Here is an 8,327-nt window from a genome sequence, read left to right as displayed (position 1 = left end):
TCACCGTACGGCCTTCAACAATGAGCAAAGCCCATACCGCATAGTCAGCTACACAAGGCTCCGAAATGCAAAGCAATTCAAACGAAAAAACTAATGACATTACTTATGTATAATAAAGGAACGAAAAACAAATATGTAATACATAAACAAACGACAACTACCGAATAACAGGCTCCTGACTTACAACAGGCACAACATACATAATGTGCCGGGGTTAAACATAATAGCAGGATACAAACCCTTCCCCAAACCTAGGACAAAGTTATAATAGTACAACATTAGAACAAACTATAAAAAGCAGTTGAAAAAGAATTACTCATCAGATGGACAAAAATAATAGTGTCTGTATTTTCATGTCGGTACCGACGTATTGACACACTTGATACACTTGGGTTCCAACTGTCCTTTTACAACTAAATAAATCAAATTTATACGTATGAGCCCTTTCTATGAAAGATATCGTTCTATTTCCAAAATATGTACATGTTTTGGCTTTCAAACTTTTATATCTGTGCGTCACTAGTAATTCTTGTGTGATTTTTTAGACCTGATACGTTTTGTTAGCTATTATTTGTGTGTTTCTTTGTCAAATATGTTCTATTTATTTGTATTGTAGTCCTGTAATGTTGTGTTGCCATTTTAATGTTATATTAAACATGGCCGTTAAAGAGGGAAGTTTGGCATGCCACAAAACCAGGTTCTTTAAAAAATGCCCTGTACCAAGTAAGAAATATGATCATTGTTGTATTATATAGATGTAGGAAGATGTAGTGTGCGTGCCAATGAGACAACTTTTCATCCAAATAACAATTTATAAAAGTAAACCATTAAAGGTCAATGTACGGCCTTCAACACGGAGTCTTGGCTCACACCTAACAACAAGCTATAAAGGGCCCCAAAATTACTAGACTAGTGTAAACCCATTCAACCAGGAAAACCAACGGTCTAATCAATGTAAAAAACGAGAAACGAGAAACACGTATAAATTACATAAACAAACGACAACTAATGTACATCAGATTCCTGACTTCGGACAGGTGCACACATTTGCAACAGGATTAAACGTTTTAATGGTACCAAACTTTCTCCCTTTTTCTGAAACAATAGCATAACATTACAACATAGAAAATTACACGATAAAATATCAATTGACAGGCTTAGCTCAATAAAAAAAGACGTAAATTAACACACTATTTACCTTTTAATTAACATAGACACAACAAACTATATATTGTAAGATGACTGAGTTTTATAAAATTTTGTCAAACAGTTTCTGAAATCTGTTTCAGATAAATTCATGCCATCAATAATTATAAGAAAAAGAAATAACTAAAAGCAATTAGTCTCTCAATTTTCGTAATATAATTATATTCTAATCAAATCTTATGCTTATTATGAAATTGAAATATAGCTTGCATATGAAATTGCAGATGGACAATTAATAGTATTCAAATAATGAAATATACTCATGTGATATTATCAGCACATTCACAACAGCCCAAGAGATGTTTCAATTAGCTAAGAATAAGAGAAATTTGTTTTATAAGCTTTTTACCAATTTATGTGTCAATGTAAGTAAAACTTACCACTTTCTTTAAACATTAAGAAATAGATTTCTGTCATAAGCTCCTCCATCTCTGCTAATACTAGACAGTACTCTACAGTAATGGTACAGTAAAATTACCTGTAAATACAAATAAAGTATTACAAGTTTGCAGATTCCAATTGCTGTTGATAATTTAAATCATTGAATTGTATACAAATTTTTCATCTGACTATTACAATATGGTTAATATCAAAGAATTATTCGTCAAGATAGAAAGATGGTTCATAAATAAGGCTGTTAGTTTTCTTGTTTGAATCGTTTTACATTGTCATTTCGGGGCCTTAAATAGCCAACTATGTGATATGGGCTTTGCTCATTGTTGAAGGCCATACAATGACCTATACTTGATTATTTTTGTCATTTGGTATATTGGGGAGAGTTGTCTCATTAGCAATCATACCACATCTTCTTTTTAATATGTCAAGGTCACTGGCATAGATTACCCCCCCCCCTCCAACAATAATTGTAATAATCAACTAACCCATAAGTATGTGATACATCTTGCTACATAATTCACCAAATGGTCTTCTGTGTCTGGTCTTGATTATATATAATTAATGATGATTGATACTGCAAAAAAAGAGAATAATAAATATTTTTGATGTTTTATACATGTTATACATCTTTTAAAACAGTAATGTTTCTTTTCTTTTTAATCAGTTTTTGAACAAATCAAATAAATTAAGTTGCTTGTTTGTATATCTGGCCACGCCAATTTAATTTCTTATCCTACAGATTTGTATAAAAAAAATATATTAAATTTGCAATTTTTTTAGGCGAAGGTTCAACAGAAAAGATGAGCGCTTATAATTTGTGTTTGTAAACATAAAATTATAGGTTTTGACAATATTTAAACTTGATTTATCACTTGTAGGTGTACTTAGACATTTCTTTAATTTATGAAGAGTTTTTTACCCTGTTTTACAAGACAATTTTCCATTCTAGTCATAATCAGGTTAGGAAAAAACCCTAAATGTCATAAATATCCTTTTTATGAGGGGTCATTTTAATTTATACATGTATATTCCTTTTGTAAAAAAAAACATTTTTTAGTACAAAGGGGCTCCTATTTTTCCAAGGAACATACATCTATCTGGTATTAAATGGTTAATATATTTTAAAACTATTAGAATATTCCTGGACATAAACCTATATTATTTTATTTTATATCATTCAAATTAGTAGACCCCTCTTCTAGAAAAGGTGCTTCAAATATGATGTATTTTTCCCCACTTTCAAGTTGAAAAAATTTCTATTTTCCATTTTACAACAGTATAACGACCACTTGAAAATTGTTGAATTTTACTGAGGGAGGGTTGTTCCCAACCTGATGAAAACAACTACAGGTCATAGACTCAGACATCGACATAGTACAGCCTTTTATATAGGGCTTTAACCCTGACTAAACAGCAAACTATAAGGGACCCCAAAGTTACTAGTGAATAAAATTCAAACAGGTAAATCAACGTTTGAATCCATGTATACAAAAAGGATAAATACCTATCAATCACACCAACAAAGGATAACTTTTGAACAACAAGCTCATGAATCAGGAAAGGTGCATTAAAATGCAGCGGCGTTGGATAGTTAATTAATGTTGGGTTCGCATATATTGTAATTCCAGTTGAAGGCAATATGTCTCCTTCAGAAGTTCTGCATAATTTATTCTAACAATGAAAATCAGCATGATTGTGAATGGGGAATGTAGGTATGGGGGAAGAAAACCAATGTTCTGTTCTGTACAGGAATTTTCCTCTATTCTATATATTTTCGGCGCACTCCCACTTTGGATATATATATATATATGGGTTTAATGTTTAATAAAATATTCATATAGATATTTACAGTGTGGTGAGGGGCTTATAGGTTTAAAACATTATATACAGGCATGACAGGTAAGACTGTGATTTTAAAAACAAGTGTTAATATCTTTTTTTTAATATTTACAAATTAACGATGCAGGAAATGGATATGATTTCATGTCCGGATGCTGGAAACCGGAATATTAAAGAATTAATAATCTGTTTAGAAGAAAAAAAATGTGGGCTGGTCCGTCAAATTAGGAATTAAATTGGTAAGATTGATAGATACTTGTGAATTTTTTTTTTGATAATTAGGACTTATTGCAACTAACATTTTGGCAATAACATTTAATAATTTGGACTTACATTGTTACAACTGGTGACAACTAATGTTTTTGCAAAAAAGATTTTAACAATTAAGACTAAGAACTGGTCGCAACTAACAATTTGGCAAAGAAATTTCATTTTAGGACTTATAACTTATATTATATCTAACATTTAGGAAAATTAATTAATAATCAGGAATTACAAATTGTTACAATGGATGTAAATAGGTGAAGTTTTTGGATTTGAGTCAAATGTTCGGACTCCTTGGTGTTTTTCCATACAATACAATGTAAAATATGTTGCCCCATAACACCCAATTATTTTTTTATTATAAGATTTAATAGCTTATGAGACAATTTACCAAAACTTTAGAAGATTCTTGAATTTCTTTTTGTTTTGAGACCCAAATAATACCAATGCAAATATAAGGTAAAAGTGCGAATCAGCCTTTTCCTGCCACATTTTAAACCTCAAATATCTCGAATTGAGATCCATGACCTATCAATATTTCTAGCTTATGCTCTCAAAGCTTATAGTATCAATCTTGAGTTCTTAATTTTCACCTTTTCACGGGGAAAAGATATAGGGAATCAATGAAGCATGACTTGAGGGGGCCCCCTTTTTGAAAAGTTCTGGATCTGCAACTGATTTGTGAAAGAAAATATGTGATTATAAAACTAGAACTATAACCACTGGAAGCATTTAACAATTGTTAATCTCTCTTGTAATGCTTGTTTACAATGAGCACGATGAGCAAATTGTTTACATTTTTTTAATACTTTGTTAATGTTTAATAGTTTTTGGTAATTTCTTTGCTGGTGTCTTGATAGTTTGTAAAAATGAAAATCAGAATGACAGAATGTGTTGTAGAGGTGCTGGTAAGATTCATTTATACATGCCATGAATCATACACCACTCCTACACTAGTCCAAATAATAATGACATCTGACAAGGCTATTTTTTTCTTTCTAGGACGCCTTCCTGTGTCAATGTGGGATAAAAAAAAAAAGTCAAAATAAAAAAATACCCACAGCAGACGGCATAATTGTCTGGACTACTCCTACACTAGCTATCATAAATAAACCAGAAAACTGCAGCACAGAATTATAGCTTGTAAAACAATTTGTGTTTATGTTTTTATCCAAAATTTTGGTGGAAATGGTAGGAAAGCATTGAAGCACTATGGAATTTGAAACACTTTTCGGTCTTTATTTTATATATATCATGTATGAGGGGGGATAGGACCTCCAGGATCGGGTGTTAAGATCGGGATTTCGGGATTGACCCTTTCCGGATCCGGGAATTCTTGTTTTCGAATTTTGGGACGTCAGGATTTACTTTATTTAAATTCGGGACATCGGGATTTAGTGATCAGGACCCCTCCTGTCCCCCCTCATGTATATATTTTCATTCTGCATTTTTCTAACAAAAGATATCTAGACTCCCCTTTTTTGCTGTCAAATTGTATGACAAGTCCGTTGAAAGTATATTTGTTCACAAAAATCCCAGCAAAAACTCCCTTGGTAATATAGAATAAAATGGTTTGTGGATACAGACTCCTACACTGTGATACTTGCAAGCAGACGACACTCACATATTTTTGTCTTGGGTTTAAACACTGATTTTAAAACGTTTAAAGCTGATACCTGTTGTGCATATGTTGTGTATGTATACCTGTATGTGCAGAGACTAGTCTCTGATATATATATATATATCATATGTCTGTGTTGTTACTTTGAAACTGAAAGTCTTTCACTTTGGTGTAAAACAGACGGCCGGAAGTAAAAACGAAATAAGCAAATCCGGTGATCCGGAGCAAAAAAATCCGACAAAATGATCCGATTTCGTGTATGCGCACCGTCTCGCCAGAAGAAATAACTTTCGGCATTGAATTTTGGAACAAAAACAATCAATATATGAAATGAAAAACCTCTGGCTAGCAACTGCGCGCATGTTTAAAGTAAGGAAACAGGTACATAATTTAAACTATTTCGTAAAAAAAACGGCAATCCGTCTCTGATTTTCATACTATAAACCGTCTTCGGACTATATTTCAACGTAAACAAACAGTATTTCGTTGAGATATGAATGTCATTGATAGTTTTTCATGCTCATTTGTTTGACTGAAAAAAACGCTTTAATAATATAGGTAAATAGTTCGTTTCTGTGTGTGTTACATATTTAGTTGTGTTTCATTTGTGTTGTTTGTTACCTCTTATATATTTGAGTGTAAATTCATATTATTATAAGACGTGTCACGGTATTTTTCTATCCCAAATTCGTGTATTTAGTTTTGATGTTATATTTGCTATTCTCATCGGATTTTGTCTAATGCTCAGTTCGTTTCTGTGTGTGTTACATTTTAATGTTGTGTTGTCATTCTCCTCTCATTTGTATGCGTTTCCCTCGGTTTTGGTTTGTGACCCGGATTTTTTTCTATCGATTTATGAGTTTTGAAACCCTGATATACTACTGTTGCCTTTATTTATATGTAATAATGTTATAAAGATGAATAAAGGAAACTTAGTGTTGGTGGGAATGAGTCAGCATAAATAAACAGACATTTAGAAATTTATCAATAGACGGATATCTATGCCAAGCTTTAAAAGTTTCGAGTCAATTAAACTGAAGTTAAATTCAACCACGAAAACAATGCTATGAGCAATCAACTCTCGAAATAACGGGAAAAAAATAATGATAGCACATGCAATCATAGGTGTCTTGGACGTGACAATAATTCTAAAATACAGGTAGATAATTACCAAAGGTACCAGGATTATAATTTAGTACGCCATGAATAACAAATGACACTGCATGATCACAGTAACTGTATGGAGGGACAGTCAAACTCATAGATCGAAAAATACTGACAACGTCATGGCTAAAAAAAAGAAAGGGACAAACAGAAAAATAGTACTATACAAGACACAACATAGAAAAATATAAGGCATACCAACACGAACCCCAACAAAAACTGGGGGTTATATCAGGTGCTCCGGTTCTGCTTCACATGTGTCACCTGTCGAGTTGCTCGTATTATTACAAACCCGTTGTATGGTTGTAACTATATGGTCAATTTGTGCAATTTAAGGACATTCATGACTGAAAACATGGAAAATAGAAATCGAATAACTGTAACACATAAAGCTACAACTAATGCATTGCATCATTAAATTATTTAAATTGTATGATATTGTCTCATTATAGTTAGACATATGTAATATTAGTTATTTCAAGCAATCCTGTCAAATTTTGTCATACTCAGTTCAACAATTTGAGGAAACGAAAAATCCAATTTACACCGCATCATGATAGGATATAGTGCAGACCAATAAATGATCAATTAATTGTCTCATCTACCTACAAGCAGTTGAATGTGATGTAAAAGATGACTTTCGGATTATAGATACCACTTATTGACCTCTTTGTCTTTCTTATAATGTCTCTTTTGGTCAATGTATACCTCTCATTTCCTCAAAATGTCAATTCTTTGAGCCGATAAATAAAACATTTGGGTAATTTTCACACATTTGTGATAGAAATGTTATAATAAATGAGTAATTGAAGTATTCAAGCTTAATAAACTATCAATATAAAAGTTAACTGTCGAAGGGTGTTTCAAAGAGTCCTTGTGTTCAAATTAAATGTACGCAGAGAGCTAAAAGCTTTTTTTTAAATGAAAAATTTGTTGAAGCTGCTTAAAAACTAATTTCATTTACTTATAAGTATTTATATGTATTTAAGCAATAAAAAGGGGAAGTCTGCTTTATAGCAGAATATAAGAAATAAGGAGAAAAAGTTCATTAATTACCTACAACTGTTGAATTCAAATTAATATTTTTTTCGACCTATTTTCGTATTTAACCGGGTGTGACATGAGTACATGAGTTTATGGTATTACACCTACTACTATAAATGAATAATGAATATACACCAACACTTGAAATACCTTTTACTGTCAGTGACCTTAAAGAAATTTGATAGAACACATGTGATCCATGAAACTAAACCAAATGATGTACCTAAATTGTGCATAGTAGTTGTTGGCAAGATGAAGTATTTTTTTTCTTTAAATCTTTATTTTCCGAGCACAGAAATTATAATATCGGTTATATATCTAAGAAGAATCTGCATTCCTGCAGTTTATAGTAGGATAATATCTAAAGTATAAAAATGATTTCATGTATTGTTGCTTATAAAGGTAATATCTAAAGTATGCGTTCATATCAAATATAAAACCAGAAATCATATGTTGGGTATTCCTTTAGTGTAGAAAGTAGGGGTTATATTTAATTAAGAATCAGTTTTCCTGTAGTGTTGCTCATAAAGGTTATATCTAAAGTATTTTAATCTTTATTCCTGTTGTGTGGCTAATAGGGGAAATATCTAAAGTATCTATTTGTTTCCTGTTGTGTTGCTAGAAGGGGTAATATTGAAAGTATTCATTTGTATGCATGTAGTGCTGCTTATATGCGTAATATCTAAAGCAGTAATCTGTTTCAAATATTAAACCAGAAATCATATGTTGTGTATACCTGTAGTGCAGAAATAAGGGGTAATACTTAAATTAAGATTCAGTATCAAATATTAAG

The sequence above is a fragment of the Mytilus trossulus genome, chromosome 8 (genome assembly GCF_036588685.1).
Source record: "Mytilus trossulus isolate FHL-02 chromosome 8, PNRI_Mtr1.1.1.hap1, whole genome shotgun sequence".
NCBI classification, from domain to species: domain Eukaryota; kingdom Metazoa; phylum Mollusca; class Bivalvia; order Mytilida; family Mytilidae; genus Mytilus; species Mytilus trossulus.
This window is presented reverse-complemented; position numbering follows the sequence as displayed.